We start from the raw sequence: 16462 nt of genomic DNA, 5'->3' as shown, positions 1-16462 counted from the left end.
GGGAGTGCGTCCAATCTCATCGTAGACGGTTGTAAGAGGCACTGAAATTAAATGAAAAATGAAACAAATTAAACTAAATCCATAATAATATCTAAGGAATTGACAAAGTGAAATACAAAATATTAATAATAATCTTGATAGGTTTTTTACTTTCTTAGTTAAACATTATTTTGCGTATTTTGTGGGTAGAGTGATATAAATTCAGGATTTCATTGCTACACGTGCTTATTATCTTCAGAATGATTTTACCAATTACTTTATACCAATACATCCATACTTAAATAAATTCGTAATCCGAATGCTGGCACTTTAGCTCATCTTTTTTTAAAATCAAATACTTTATGCAAACAATTTATTTCTGATTATAATATCAAAGACGGTATGTAATCGAAATTGCAATCAGGAAAAAATGAAGTCAAGGGGGTCGACAATGCCTAGCTAATATACGTTTGCTTTCCTGGTCGCGACTATTTCTCCATAAAATAATTTGTTTATTGTCAGTTAGCTTTAATAAATAGGATATATTTGTACAGGTCACTGTCAAAAAATAAAAAGGCACCCATTGGGAGCAGAGAATGTTACAGTAGTTACCTGCTTTGTCTTCTTGCTTTGTTTAAGACAGAATAACGCGTTCAGACCTTTGGACGGCTGGAATAATCTTCTCACTTCTTTATGAGTAAATACTTTCCTTCTGGAAAAAGCAATATAAAAAGTTATTAAACTTTCCAAGCTCATTTCAGCATTCATGTCAATAAAATATATGCAAGAGCCATTACGTCTAAAGTGGGAAATGCATACTTTTGGATAAAATATCGTCAACATAAACCGATCAGTGTTGCCTTATATCATCTATACAGTACTTACAACAAACTACATCAGTTCTCAGTGCCAAAATTTCAGTCTACGTGTGGAAATTGTGGCAATGTGGCACGTGAAGCTTCTTCCTCTTCCTTCTGACCTTGGTCCTATCTGAATACCTCTCACCAAAATGCTCACCTGGTTTACATAATAATAGCACTGACTGTGGGATTGTGTTAGAGAAGACACGATGCGGCTTAACGCAATCTAAACGTTATCATCAGGTTATTGCACAAACAAACCATTTTGTTTTGTCCATCTATAGACCTTCATCCCAAATGAGCTTTTTTTATTATTAAAGCATCCCAATTAAAACATACTGTCGCCTATTGCTCTAGCACTGTAAATATTTAACACTAGAGTTGTGGCGACTTAGGTTTGTACATGTATATCTAACATTTTTATTTTTATGCAGCAGTACATATGAACCCAAATATGCTTCTTAGAAAAAATAAATCACATAAGAATCAGTTTACTGAGTTACGCATCATTCGTGAAAGTATTGTTTTCTGATTTCATTGTTTGTTCTCTGTTGTCGCGACTCTGTGGTTGCGTGCGACGTTGTATATGTGCGCACGCTTGTTTTTACGTCGCTTTTTCTTCTTTGTTACGCTAAAATGATACATACGTTAGCGATACATACGTTACCATGAAGCGTGTAAATATTTATTCTAATTTCATTGGTTTTCTTTCCATTTGTGGGCCAACACTTATGTCTTTTATTTGTGTTTCATTAAAATAGTGTTGGCGCACAAAAGGAAAGACAACCAATGAAAATAGAATAAAAAATATTTACACGCTTTATGGTAACGTATGTATCATTTTAACGTAAGAAAGAAGAATGAGCGACGTAATAACAAGCGTGCGCACATATACAACGTCGCACGCAACCACAGACTCGCGACAACAGAGAACAAACAATGAAATCAGAAAACAATACCTGCACATTATTTGGTAACGTATGTATCATATAAAGAATTTCAAAAAACGGTTTCAAGACAAGTAATCTTTACTTGCCCTGCTTTTCCTTCTTATTGTAATGTTGTATACCGTAAGAATAAGGCGTTTGCTCACAAAACGGACAACAAACAATAAAAAATAAAAGTATTTACACGCCACATGGTGTCTATTTTCATTGGTTGTCTTTCGTTTTGTGCGCCAACACTTATGTCTTAATGTTGCATAAAAATGAAAGAAAACGAGACAAATAAGATTTCTTGCCTTCAACTATCTGTGAAAATTGTTCATATGATACATACGTTACCGATATATACATGGCCAAATAATATGAAGGTGTTGTTTTCTGATTCCATTGATTGTTTTCTTTTGTCACGGCTTTGTTAGTGCGTGCGACTTTGTACATGTATATGTGCGCACGTTTGTACGTCGTTCATTCTGTTTGTTACGTCAATATGATACATACGCTACCGATACATACGTTACTATGAAGCGTGCAAATATTTATTTATTCTATTTTCATTGGTTTTCTTTCGTTTTGTGGGCCAGCACTTATGTCTTAATGCTACATTAAAATGAAAGAAAACGAGACAAATAAGATTTCTTGCCTTCCAACTATCTGTGAAAATTGTCTATTTGATTCATACGTTACCGATATACATGTACGTGACCAAATGTCACGACTTTGTGAGTGGGTGTGACTTTGTACATGTGCGCACTACGTTTTACGGCTTTCATTCTTATTTGTTACGTAAATATGATACATATATACGTTACCAAGTAACGTGAAGGTATTGTTTTCTGATTTCATTGTTTGTTCTCTGTTGTCGTGACTCTGTGGTTGCGTGCGACGTTGTATATGTGCGCACGCTTGTTTTTACGTCGCTTATTCTTCTTTGTTACGTTAAAATGATACATACGTTACCGATACATACGTTACCATGAAGCGTGTAAATATTTATTCTATTTTCATTGGTTTTCTTTCGCTTTGTGGGCCAACATTTATGTCTTTTATTTGTGTTTCATTAAAATAGTGTTGGCGCACAAAAGGAGAGACAACCAATGAAAATAGAATAAAAAATATTTACACGCTTTATGGTAACGTATGTATCATTTTAACGTAACAAAGAAGAATTGAGCGACGTAATAACATGCGTGCGCACATATACAACGTCGCTGACTTGATATCTGTAAGATTCTGCAGGGAGAAATGGGAGACATGGCCTAGTTTTTTACCTCTCAAAAAGTTTGCAATATACTTTGTCTTTCAGTGGTCCCCGATTCTTTAATATTACCAATGTTATCACTTTGAACCGCATAAAATACTTTTGGAAGTAAAAGAATCATATTAGAAACTATCACTACACTTTCTTTATATCATTTTATTTTTATTCATCTTAGTATTGCCACTGACATATCTACTAGTGCCTTAATTTAGGACTCATTCCCAATGACACTATTGATCTATGTAAATCGATCCAACTCCACAGGGACTCTTGCTGAATGCAATTGGATTGGCTCGCCTCCTTTTGTTTATAACATGCTTGTTTTCCATTTTCTACTCAAAGCTAGGGGATGGTATGCTAATATCTTAATCTGATTGTATTCAGCAAGAGTCCCCCTGAATTGATCTACCTAGACAGATAAAACACTGAATGCACTCTTATTTTTATTGGGACTGAGTTCTTAGACCTAAATATTCTTACACAGTCATATAAATAAAACAACAACAATAAATAACAAGGCAGCAAAGCTGTCAAATGTACAGACAAAAAGCAGGAAATAACAAAATAGGCTACTGTCAATTCTGATGCAAAAGTACATTATGTTAAACTGCAAATTCAACATCAAATTTTAATTATGCTCAACAGGTAATACCAATGTAAGTAAAATGTGAAACAAGTATAAGGCTTAAGGCCCATGGGAGTTCAAGTTCACACTTTGAAAATGTAAAACTTCCAGAAAAAGAAGTCAATTAGACTGCTTTTCCAACTCAGGCTGCATTTTAGTCCTGTATTTCTTTTTTGAAAGTTTGGCAATCATTAGTAACATGGTTTTCCCATAATGGTCATCATGGCAGCAGCACCCAAAATTGTGTTTTCTTCTATTCTGATGCAATATTACATAATGGTTAACAGCATAATGACAATCAATTTTTAATAACAAAATATATGTATCATGGATTTTCAGAAAATGTGACTAGCCTGGGTCTTCAAGCCTGTGGAACTTCAAAGTCACATCTTGAAAATGCCAATATGTGAAAAATTAAATTTTCACAAAAAAAACTGTTTAACTGGCAGATTGCATTGCCTACTGAAGCTGTATTTTAGTCCCATGTTTCTTTCCTGTAAGCACAGTAAGTGACATGGTTTTTCTTAAAAGGTAATCATGGGAGCAGTGCCCAAAATAGGTTTTTTCAAATTTTGATGCAATATTACATAATGTTTAACAGCATAATGACCATCAATTTTTAATAATAAAATATTAGTATCATGGATATTCAGAAAATGTGACTAGCAAAGGTCTTCAGGCCCATGGAACTTCAAAGTCACAACTTGAAAATGCCAAAATGTAAACAAGACAGCACTGTTCTGAAATGTTTTTTTCCCCATTTTTAACAATTTTTAACATAAAATGAAATTAAAAGTTTACTGCCATTTTTATATGATCAACTAAGAAAATTGATGAGATGAGAAAAATATCAATAGAGCAGTGTTAAATGTCCAATTTCTTCCATTCTGAGATTCTGAACATAGTGAATGATTGAATCTGACAAACTGCAATGAGTTTATTTCCATTTCTGAAACTTTATTACACAATACACGATAACATATTTACCATCATTTTTACAAAATCAACTAACAATGTTGTAAAGATGCAGGAAATGTCAAACAAACACTTTCACGTATCTTATTAGTTTAATAATGAGACTGTTAACATGCCTAAAAACTGAATCTGAGGAAATGTGAAAAAACAGCATACCTTCAAAAATAATGGCCCGATTATGCTGATTTACGAACTCAACCTGCATTTTAGTAAAATTGACCACTCCTGTGACTTTCATGACAATTGGCCCATCTGTTTTTCTTATATTGTGTTTACAGTGTTGCATATATGCTAAAAAGTGTAAGAAACAGCATAACTAGTAAAATAGTGGCCCGATCATGCCGATTTTTGAACTTGACCTGCGTTTTAGTAAGATTGATTACTCCTGTGAGTTTCATGACAACAGGTCTATCGGTTTTCCTTGAAATGTGTTAACAGTGTTGCATATATGCTGAAAAGTGAAAAAACAGCATAAATACTAAAATAGTGGCCCGATCATGCCGATTTTCGAACTTGATCTGCGTTTTAGTAAGACTGATTACTCCTGTGAGTTTCATGACAACAGGCCTATCGGTTTTCCTTGAAATGTGTTAACAGTGTTGCATATATGCTAAAAAGTGAAAAAACAGCATAAATTCTACAATAATGGCCCGATCATGCTGATTTTCGAACTTGACCTGCGTTTTATGAATATTAGTCAGCTCTGTAAATATAAAGCCAAAAAGTAAAACTGTCTTCCACTTATGGTGTTAACGCTGAAAGTGCACGGCGACGGCGACGGCGACATGATCGGCGACGGCGACGGCGACGGCGACGACAGACGCAGGTGATGGCAATATGTACAGACACATCTGTGTCTGTACATAATAATATTTAATATTTATTTATAATTAAAAGTTGGTTGGTACATTTATAATGTTGAAATGATAATTCTCAGAAAAACAAAGGTCAAATACATTTTCAAGAAGTGCATTAAAATTGAAAGTTATGAATTAAGTTGATGAAATCATATAATTACCTAATATGATATAAGTATAATAAATAGTGACAAAAACTGCATTGTAAACTTTCAATTTAATTTTCAAAGACATAAAAACTGTATTCATAAACACTTGGACAGTACTTTTTACTTACATTTTTGCATTAAAAAATTCCCCAAGTAAATTTATATGTACATGTACTTTGTAATATTTCATAAGGAAACAAAAGTCTGAAATTCACTGCAAAGTGACTGTAGTTTGCCACTTTTAAAATGTTCTCTCTCTCATCACTGTATATTATGTCCACAGTGTGTTCAGTGATTTCTATGAGACTACAGACACATATACAACTATGATCCCCACTGCACTGATGAATACAATAGTCACATCATATTACCTGGTTGGAGTTATCTATTCAGTGTCTAATCAGGAATTAAATGGCAAGCTTTTTGGTGGGTTTCCATATTTGATCCATGAACTAGTTAATCCACTACTTTAAATGTGCTCAATGAGGCATGAGAGAAAATATAACAACAGCTATATGTAGTGTTCACAAATATAATTGCCAGACATGTAAATTAATTTGATTAGAGTCGATTGCTTGTGCACTCAACTCGTTTTATGGCCTTACCTGTAGTTGTGTAACTTAAGTGGACGTGTGCAATTTGAATAATTAAAATTAGTATGTACCGCCAAATACTGCAGCACAGAATCCACCTATAGATAAGGGAAGGCGTGTAGTGTTCACAAATATAATTGCCAGACATGTAAATTAATTTGATTAGAGTCGATTGCTTGTGCACTCAACTCGTTTTATGGCCTTACCTGTAGTTGTGTAACTTAAGTGGACGTGTGCAATTTGAATAATTAAAATTAGTATGTACCGCCAAATACTGCAGCACAGAATCCACCTATAGATAAGAAATACGTATAAAAGACGTCTAGAAATAATATTGGGGGCAGGGTGTGATAAAGGATCTCGAATTATGGTGCTCTCTATGGCGGATAAAACTAAACACCAAGAAAACACAATTAATCATCTTTTCAAAATCAAATGAACAACCCAAGCTTAACCTCACATTATTTGGCGACCGATTAGAAACATGTGAGGAAGTCACACTGCTGGGAATCACATTCGACAGAAAACTAGGTTTCAAAAAACACGTAGACAACACAGTGAAAAGAGCCAGGAAAAGAACTGGCCTTCTCATAAGACTCAGAGGAACAAACTGGGGGGCATCGAGTGCCTGCCTCCTCAAACTATATAAATCCTTCATTCGGCCCGTACTTGAGTACGGGGCAGTTATACTAGCTGGCATCAACAAGACAAGGCTCAAAGATCTGCAAAAAATCCAGAATAGAGCGCTACGAATAGCGCTCAAATTACCAACAAAAACTTCGATCGTAACGCTGCACAAGCTGGCCAACATTGAATATATATCAAGCAGACTATTTTTTCTGGGCACAAAAACAATTAGCAGGTTCGAAAATAGCCATCTATTCAAAGAACTTAAGCTAAAAAACATAATATTAAGCAAACCAGGCAAAAATACTACCCTTGACTTATATAAATAATGGTACAAATTGTGCATAGGAAACGGTCTAACGGTAGCGACCCCGGTCTCCCGATGACCGGAGGAAGAAAGGAAAAAATACAACCCTGAAAAGGGCAACCTCAGTCCACAAAATAAGGATAAACACATCTGGGCTCCCGATGACCAGAGACAAGGAAATGGAATGAGAAAACACAATAATACTATAGGGGCGGAGGAAAATAGGTATATAATACATGTATATTATATATATAAAAAAAAATATTTATATTATAATAACAAACATCTGGAAAAAATTAACAAGCTGGAAGGGGCGGCCAGCGCGCAAACTGAAAAGAGACGGTCAAAAAAAAAATAAATAATTAAATAAAAAAAAAAAAAAAAATCCAAGCGAGACCAAAACCACATACAGACAAACAATAGAGGCAGAAGACAATAAACACGCTCTGGGGATTGAAAGAAGCTCTTGTATTTTAATGCAGGAGACTTCGTAACTTTCCCGTGTCGGCTTCGCCGACACAAACCTATACATCATTCATTCTTATTATATTGGGGGCAGACTGAAGAAGACTCGAAGGTGACCGCTCGACGGAGCTATGGGAGACGGCTTAGAAGTTGGAGGCTTCACGTATAGAACATGTACATGTAGTTAGAGATCGTCAACCAATAAACCATTAAACTGGTCATCATGTGGACTTGGGTTTTCTTTGCGCGACCATACGTAAAGCTGACACGAACCGTGGAATTTCGAATTGCGTTATCCACTGAGTAAGTTTAAAACGTAATGTCCTATTTCGAGCCCACGCTTGAATTAAGCGTTCTAAATTACATAAGTTTAGGACATTCATCTCATATGTATATGTAAAGGTACATAACATATAGGAGTATGATGTTTTCTTAGTATTTAATTGCTGTTTCTCACCTCTCTTTATCTATGCCTCTCTACAACTTCAACCGTGTTTCTCTTAAATAAAATTCTGCACTAATGAGCTTAATTAAATAAATAAACATTCTTTGATTACAAACAGCTCCAAAATTACCAGGTGGGAATTTACTAGGTACCAGTACTTATAACAGGCATTAACAATGTGATGATTCAGTCATCATTCTGACTTGCTTTATCCAGTACTAGTTTATGAGTACTACTTCAGGCAAGCTAACTCAATAAATAACTTTGGATATTTAAGATAAGAAAATGCCTTGTCATTTGATTCAATTTCATTAAAAAAATTAACAAAAATTACAAAGCAACAAAAGTAATAATAATTACACATCTTTTATAAAGACTAGTACAATGGGATCACAACAGTAGTGTACATACTAGTATAAAGACTAGTACAATGACATCACAACAGTAGTGTACATATTAGTATAAAGACTAGTACAATGGGATCACAACAGTAGTGTACAGACTAGTATAAAGACTAGTACAATGAGACCACAACAGTAGTGTACATACTAGTATAAAGACTAGTACAATGGGATCACAACAGTAGTGTACATACTAGTATAAAGACTAGTACAATGAGACCACAACAGTAGTGTACATACTAGTATAAAGACTAGTACAATGACATCACAACAGTAGTGTACATATTAGTATAAAAGCTTCAATATACTTATTGCAAAAAAGTTGCTAAAATCTTTATTTTGAGGAAATAATATTAAAATAATTCTCTGTATATTACTTATAAAAAATTGCTGTAGACATGTTTCATACTAAATTATCCTTGGGCAAACCATAAGATGAGCACTAACATAAGACTAGACAGCAAAGCTGGCAAAATATACAGACACAAAACAGGTTGCAACAACAGAGTTTAATTGATTTTTTCAGTGACAGCACCAGACATATACAATTATAATAAACCATATGTAAATATGAATATATGGGTCAAGGCCTATAGGTTTATAAATTCACCAGTTTTACCATTTGTTACATAATAGCATAAGTAAATATGAATATATGGGCCTATGGGTTTATAAATTCACCAGTTTTACCATTTGTTATATAATAGCTTCTTTCAATACCTATAAGTACTCAAGTATTTGTAAAAAATCTAATCTTGATAATATCGATTAAAAGCAGCCTTTTTACTTAACAAAGTCACTCTTCACATTTGATGTAAAACAAAAACATGGTTTGGTAAGACAGTCACAAAAATACATGCAAAAATAATAATAATAAATAAATAAATAAATAAATAAATAAATAAATAAATTATAATTTTTTAATTTTTTTATTCAGTCAAAGTGGGGAGGGGGGGGAGAGGGGCATGTACCATGTTCAGAATGGTTGTCGTATTCTAAGATGGGCTAGGGGATTTTGCCAATAGAGGGCTTCGTGTGAGAACTAGTTATTTTTCATACCACTTGGTGCACTGTATTCCCACTCACAAAATGATGACATAGACGCATGACCCACTTTACCAGCAAAGAAGATCGCTTTTGAGATTTATTATGGTTACGTGATTTCGTGTGTGTTTGTATGTGTGTGTGTGTGTGTGTGTGTGTGTGTGTGTGTGTGTGAGAGAGAGAGAGAGAGAGAGATGACAGATAAATCTAATAATCACTGATTTATTCTTAATGTTGCTAGACTAGTGTTTGGGCCTAATTTGTACTTGAACGCTATGCTTTGATAGTAATAATAATAATAATAATAATAATAATAATAATAATAATGATAATAATACTAAACTTTATCCATTGGGGTAAAATGTACCCTCTGGGTTGTTAAGAATAAAACATTGTGTTAATGAATAAAAGATGTATCAAAGAAATTAATTAAATAATAATCATACAATAAAGTAAATTTGAATCACATCTCTCTCTCTCTCTTGATATTGAGAATACTGATAAAAGAGTTTAAATGGACTTATATATTGAAAATGAGTATTGGCGGTCAGTTTGTGTGTTGTACAAGTATCTTTTTTGATCTGCTACAATCCCTCACGACCAAAAACACCTGAGAACTAGAGGATCAGAGAGGTGATACCGCCTCCGAATATTGTACCACCAGCTGGAGCAAGCGCATTCGTATAGACCCCCACATACACAAAATAAGGGACACAGCCACCAGTTTTGTGCTTGACAAGCTGTAAAAATGCAATCAACAAGAATTTTTAAACTATTGCAAAATATATATATGGTACAATCAAATTTAAGTTCTTCGTAAGGTAGGTCAAAGGTCAATTTTAAGGTCACATTTAGATTGCCAGTATATGACTTCCTATTCAAGTTCAATAGTAACTATGGTCTTATCTCTGCCAGTTTTGGAGATAAAAGGGAAGCAAAATTTGCAAAGTTCAGTTCATGGTGAAAAGTAGGTCAAAGGTCAATTTCAAGGTCACATTTAGATTGCCAGTATATGACTTTCTATTCAAGTTCAATAGTAACTATGGACCTATCTCAGCCAGTTTTGGAGATAAAAGGGAAGCAAAATTTGCAAAGTTCAGTTCATGGTGAAAAGTAGGTCAAAGGTCAATTTCAAGGTCACAGTAAGATTGCCAGTATATGACTTCCTATTCAACTTCAATAGTAACTATGGACCTATCTCAGCCAGTTTTGGAGATAAAAGGGAAACAAAATTTGCAAAGTTCAGTTCATGGTGAAAAGTAGGTCAAAGGTCAATTTTAAGATCACATTTAGATTGCCAGTATATGACTTCCTATTCAAGTTCAATAGTAACTATGGACCTATCTCTGCCAGTTTTGGAGATAAAAGGGAAGCAAAATTTGCAAAGTTCAGTTCATGGTGAAAAGTAGGTCAAAGGTCAATTTCAAGGTCACAGTAAGATTGCCAGTATATGACTTCCTATTCAACTTCAATAGTAACTATGGACCTATTTCTGCCAGTTTTGGAGATATAAGGGACTTAATGTTATAATTTTGGAGTTACCATAATGTGCCTTAAATTTCGTACAGAAAAAATTAATTAAAATAAAGAAAATGTCATTTTGGTCAAAATTCTTGAAATAGGAGGTGCTCTGAAGTTCCAGAAATTCAAATTTGATGAAATAATGTCATTTTTGAACACAAGTTGTCTGCTTTGCCAAGCCTTATGTTTTATTTTTCCAGAGTTCAAAATTTATTATCCATTACCATACAGCACATTTTGCTTTTACCACCAATATGTACTTTTTGATACAGTGTAACTCGAAAACCGTATGGAATACAAAAAACGGAGACCACCTCCAGTGTTGGGCTTAACATGCTCTACAAAATGCAAAAAAGAATGGGTCTCTAGCATTAACGGTTCCCTAATTAGAGACAGTTTTCAGTTTCGGTATCTTATGGCCGCTACTCCCGTGAAAATGCACCGATTGACCCCAAATTCAGGGAGATGAAAGATGACCTGAAGGGTAACACTTTCCAATAATATTATTGGTTAAGTCTGTGTGGTGTCTGAATAACAGGGCAAAAAAATTTTTTTTCGTAAAAAATTTCATTTTTTTGAAAATTTTGGCCCATTTGACCTTGAAGTAAAGGTCAAAGGTCAAATCCAAGGGTATATTTGAAATCTACACATATGACTTTTGGAAAGCCGTCTATAGAAATTTTTCCCATAACTCCTTCCGTAGGGTAGATAATAAGCATTTAATTTTGCCATTTTTAGACAAGGGTGCATTGCAATGAGTGCCACACCCAGACCCCAATACCCACAAAGCCCAAATTTTACGTGGAACGAGTTGAGATTATAGGTGACCTAAATCCATGAGATGGGTACGGGGGCCCTTACTGTCTAGGAGGAGAAGCGGTAACGGTAGCCGTCCGGCGGAGCCGGCGGAACGATCCGGACCGGACCGAAACCATGTGTACCGCCAGCGCTAACGCTGGTGGTACAATTAAAATTCCTGACGCAGTAGAAAGTGTAATCCATCCTCCCATTTTAATTCTAAAATTAAAATTTTGACTGGCTGAATATTACAGTTCTAAACCGTAGGCCTACCAAATAACATCGTTCCCCCCCTAAACTATAAAAACTTATTGGGGCTCTTCAGTGGGCCCCGAACCCCAAGTCAAGGATGTGGAGAAGGGAATTCGGGGGGGGGTTAAAGGTCGGCTTTGCATTCTCGAACCCCCCTCCCTCCCTTCAAATAATCCTTGATTCGCCTCTGAATAATATTATATATCTCTAACTTCATTTTTCACTTTTCCGTTTTATTCAATTGGATCTACAATGGGAAACAAAATTTTTGCACCGTTTTGCAAATATAGTCACAATCCTGAGTATTTTGGACATTCACTGATAACGGTTCAATAAATAAACTTCAGGTTACAATTTTAAAGACATTTCGAATTAGAGTGTTTCTGGTAAAGGGGCTATCTTTTGCCACTTGATTTCAAATCTCATTCCACAGGCTTTTAATGGGGTTTGTGTCTGGAGATTGGGCAATTCAGTCCACCCTGTTGATGCCATGGTGGTAAAGCTAATCTTGTACAGCTTTGGCCATTTGTGGTGTGGCGAGATCATCTAAGAAAAATTAATTGATAATTCCTGTCTCTGGCAGATAACGAGTGGATGATCTCAATACTCTCACTTGTCTACTCACATTGTTAACAGTCTCATCAGAATTAAAATACAAAATGGCACCAGTTCTGACCTATGGTCTAGGCATGTACTTTAACTGAGAGCATGCCTCTTTAAAACAACTTTTACAGGTATGTGATCCAATGTATTGTGACATATTGAATTACAATTTGATATAACAGGGCTACGTGGGAGGATCATATGAAACTAAGAGATGTTGTCAAAACTGAAAGTAAGGTGATTCATGGACAGAATCTCACCAAGCTGAGTGGAATGAATGGAGAAAAGGGTTGAAAGCAACATGGGGGACTCCTCTCACCCAGCATTCGCCACTTTGTACCTTTTGACCTAGCAGCAGTAGACTCTAAACTTTCGAACGCCTTTTAAACAATTTTTATCCGAGTGCTGAAACCAATTTTCAGTTGTTTACAAACCCAATTTTTGATTGATCTATGGTATTAATTTTACTCATCAAACTTTGCTCCAAAGGAAATAATTTCTGATTTTTGTAATTGGCCAAAAAATTCTTATATATCTTATTATAGAGGATCAGAGAGGCGATACCACCTCCTGGTATTGTACCATCAGCTGGCCCTAACGAAAGTCCTACACGATCCTATAGGACTTTTCGTAAGGGGGAGTAAGCGCATTCATATGGAAAAGCAAAAATAGCGACACCACTTAATTGCAGTGTTGTGCTTGACAAGGTCTACAAAATGCAGTAAACAAATATTCTCAATTTTGTTGAAAATTACCATTTTAAAACAAAATCGTGGGTAAAAATATGTTTATTCAAAATTTGTAAAGTGGGGTTCATGTTGAAAAGTGGGTCAAAGGTCAATTTCAAGATCACAGTTAGATTGCCAATATATGACTGCTGAATCAATGTTCTAAACCGTACCAAATAACAACGTTCACCCTCTAAACTACCAAAATTTTTCCTGGCCCTTCAGCCAACCCCAACTTCCAATATTTTTAATGTAAATCATTTTGATATGTTATAACATTATGATTTTCATACCGTATAATAGAATGTGCATAAGCTACTGATAAGTAATATAAGTAAGCATATAAAAGTGTTAATCAAAAGTTTTCAAAGAGATTCACCAGGTCCAATGTATAATTCTGTGTTATTTACTTGTCTTAAAAATATGTCAATTTTTACTTCTGACTTATATAAATGTCATCAAAGATATAATTCATTTTTCAGATACATAAAAAAGAATAATACCTATGCTGGATATTATAGGATGTATGATGCCACAGTTCCGTCTTATCTACAGAATTGCCCAGAGTTTTTTTACTAAACATTGTATGAGAAGAATAGCCAGTGCATCCTATCTTGAGGACAAGGAAGAAGCCATTTTTATGGTTGGTCCTGCCAGGTGTCAAATACAAAGTGAGACCAAACGTGGATATTGGCACACTTTCACGTTTGGATCTGGAGAGGTTGCACCATCTTGTACTTGCCAGGACTGGCAATTAAATGGCTGCAATGCAAGCATTTGTTTGGTATATTATGTTTTAAAGACGTGAGCTGGGATCAGCTACATGTACCAGCCAACTACAGGAACTCCTCGTTTTTTACTATAGATGAAGAGGTCCTGTTTAAATCGACGAAGCTCACACCAAATAACACAGATCCCAGTACTATGTAGTGCATGTAAATGTGTCATCTTCTAATTTGCCAGAAATCCCAACACCAATATTCCCCAAACAAACAGAACTTTCTAAGTGCCATGATCTTTTAGCACAAATTAAGTCAAAAACCTATTTAGTTACAGATGGTGAAGCCATCCGCCACACAAATGAAAAGTTGATAACAATCCTTCAGAAGTTACAAGAGTCAATTTCAAATGAAAGTGGGGTTGATTTACGGCCTAGTCCTGCCAAAAAGCAACAACTGCAACTCAAGAAAAAGCCAGGTACAAAACCTGAAGCCAAAGAATGTGTTCAATCACATTTACCTATTACACCAGGGAAAAGATGCGTACAGTCAGGAAGAGTCGGGCATAAAGCGGAGATGATGAAAAGACAAAATGGGATAAACTTGTCTCTTCCAGGAGACACAGCTGACTGCCATGTTGTCCAAGAGGAACAAGTGTTGGACAACTTCACTGTCAGGAGTCAATTGTGTTAACCTCCAGTGCCATGCTTTCTAGCACCAAAAGCTAAATCATCTAATATGCCTACCAGCTCTGTTGTCCAATCCAACCACAGAAGCACCACCGTTCACTCTACCAAATCCAATATTGTAACTCCCTCTTCCACTAAGAACACCATCTTTGAGGAAAGCATCAAACACTCTGTCATTTACAAAGACTCCAACATGGAGTCAACAAACAGAACACTCGGAAAGTATAAATCCCACCACATTACATATGATAGCATTTCATCTATTAATGGGATGCTTACTGATGAAGTAAGTAAACAGTTTTGTTGCACAGGTAAAATATAAAAATCTTATGAATATCTAATGTTAAAATGAGCTACATAGACTTAAATAATGCCTTGCAGAATTTGCCTTGTTACTAATAGTACATACATACTCAACATAAAGAGACATTAATTTCTCTTTCTAATGTTTGATTTATTGAAAATGAGATATATAACATGCTTTATGTTTAGGTAATTGACAGTTATCTTGATCTTATCATTGGAAACAGTGGTAAGAAGGTAAGAGTTCTAACAAAGTACAATAAGATAAAAAAATTAAATGTCATGTGAAATCACCAATGACATTTGGCTAGAATTAATAAATATAAAATAATGATAAAAGTATTAATAACAACCATTATTGTTATTATTATTGTGAAGAAAATTAATAATAATGTTTATTAAAGAAATAAAAACTTATCATTTCGACCAGAAAACGGACTTTTGTTTCCCCTTTCATACCAATGGTAAATAAATCTGTTCCGATATTCAGAGTTAGTCCAGGTTTTTAAAAGCTTGTCTCTTAAGAGATTATTACAAAGGCTAGTAATCTATGGAGGTCGCGTAATTCGATGAAAAGCACAGATTCCAGATTAATTGCGATAAATAACATTTTAGTGGTAAAATAGAGTTTATTATATTTCTTTAATTGATTAAAATCTATTTTTTCTATAAGCATAAATCTCATACAAAGAGTAGTTATCTCTTTAAGCTCTAAATGTTGCATTGTGAACCCTAACTGGCTCTCTTAGCTGCAATTAAAATTGTAAAAAATAATGTATTGTATATATCAGTCTTTGTATATCACAGCATCATCCATGATAAAATAATACATATTATGAATTTTACAGCTGCCAAGATGTTTCCATCATTAAAATGATTCTTTTTACAGGTATTCCATATGAGCCTTCATATAATGTATAAGATTATATATGATGGACACAAGAACTATTTTTCTAAGGTTAGCCATATGCACTTTGTTCAAATGTGATTGCACTAGCTGTCTCTTGTGGTTGGTGTTGCAAATTAAAACTCAAATTATATGATGAAAACATTGGATTTTATTTTAACCACCTTTAAATTTACTTGGCATTATGAATATTCTGTAAGTTCTGTAAGTTTCAAGCCAAAAAGTAAAGCGGTTTTTCACTTATCGTGTTATCAGGGTTGCATATATGCTGAAAAAAAGTGAAAAAACAGCATAACTTCCCTAAAAATGGCCCAATCATGCTGGTTTTTCGAACTTCACCTGCATATTATGAATATTCATCAGTTCTGTAAGTTTGAATACAAAAAATAAAACGGTATTCCACTTATTGTGTT

General features: G+C 34.6%; 1 protein-coding gene and 1 long non-coding RNA gene across 3 annotated transcripts in view; one reads left to right on the top strand and one right to left on the bottom strand.

Moving 5' to 3' along the window:
* Positions 1-16462, bottom strand: part of LOC106164374 (uncharacterized) — a 629853-nt gene that overhangs the window by 512022 nt on the left and 101369 nt on the right. The window lies entirely within an intron of this gene.
* Positions 6353-7860, top strand: LOC147762081 (uncharacterized). The gene is made up of 2 exons (XR_015334053.1): positions 6353-6585; positions 7734-7860. It is a non-coding gene; the product is annotated as an uncharacterized LOC147762081 (long non-coding RNA).

The sequence above is a fragment of the Lingula anatina genome, chromosome 4 (assembly GCF_051362555.1).
Source record: "Lingula anatina isolate TDL-2025a chromosome 4, LinAna3.0, whole genome shotgun sequence".
Lineage (NCBI taxonomy): Eukaryota > Metazoa > Brachiopoda > Lingulata > Lingulida > Lingulidae > Lingula > Lingula anatina.
Note: the sequence above shows the minus strand (reverse complement) of the source record. Positions and strands in the feature narration are given on the sequence as shown.